Source organism: Fulmarus glacialis, unplaced genomic scaffold (assembly GCF_000690835.1).
Source record: "Fulmarus glacialis isolate BGI_N327 unplaced genomic scaffold, ASM69083v1 scaffold34488, whole genome shotgun sequence".
NCBI classification, from domain to species: domain Eukaryota; kingdom Metazoa; phylum Chordata; class Aves; order Procellariiformes; family Procellariidae; genus Fulmarus; species Fulmarus glacialis.
This window is the reverse complement of record NW_009228230.1, coordinates 18,349-18,739: the sequence shown is the minus strand read 5'-3', so window position 1 is coordinate 18,739 and position 391 is coordinate 18,349.

Below are 391 nucleotides of genomic sequence, written 5' to 3'. Positions count from 1 at the left end.
TCGGAAAAAAATGGGTATTTTTGGGGCGCAGGGCACCTAGTGCAGCCCAAAGGAGAAGCAGTAGCTCCCAGGGCTCAGTGCAAGCGAGTAGCTGCGGGGAGCAGCAGTTCCCATCCCGGCTTTTAGCACAAATCCCCTGGAAAGGGGGAAAAGCTTCCCAGGGGGTCATCGTGGGACCCCCACATCGCTCCCCGCTCACCAGCGCTTTGGGCTTACAAGGATAATCCTCATCCCAAACTCCTGCCGAGCCAAGGTCTCAAGGATGCTCCGTTGCAAAGGGTTTTGCACTGGCCCAGACTGGCGTTACTGGGAGCAGCGCTGGCTCTCCTAAGGGCTGAGCCCGTGAAACCCCCGGGCTCCACCAAACCTGGCCGGGGGCAGCCGCTCCTGA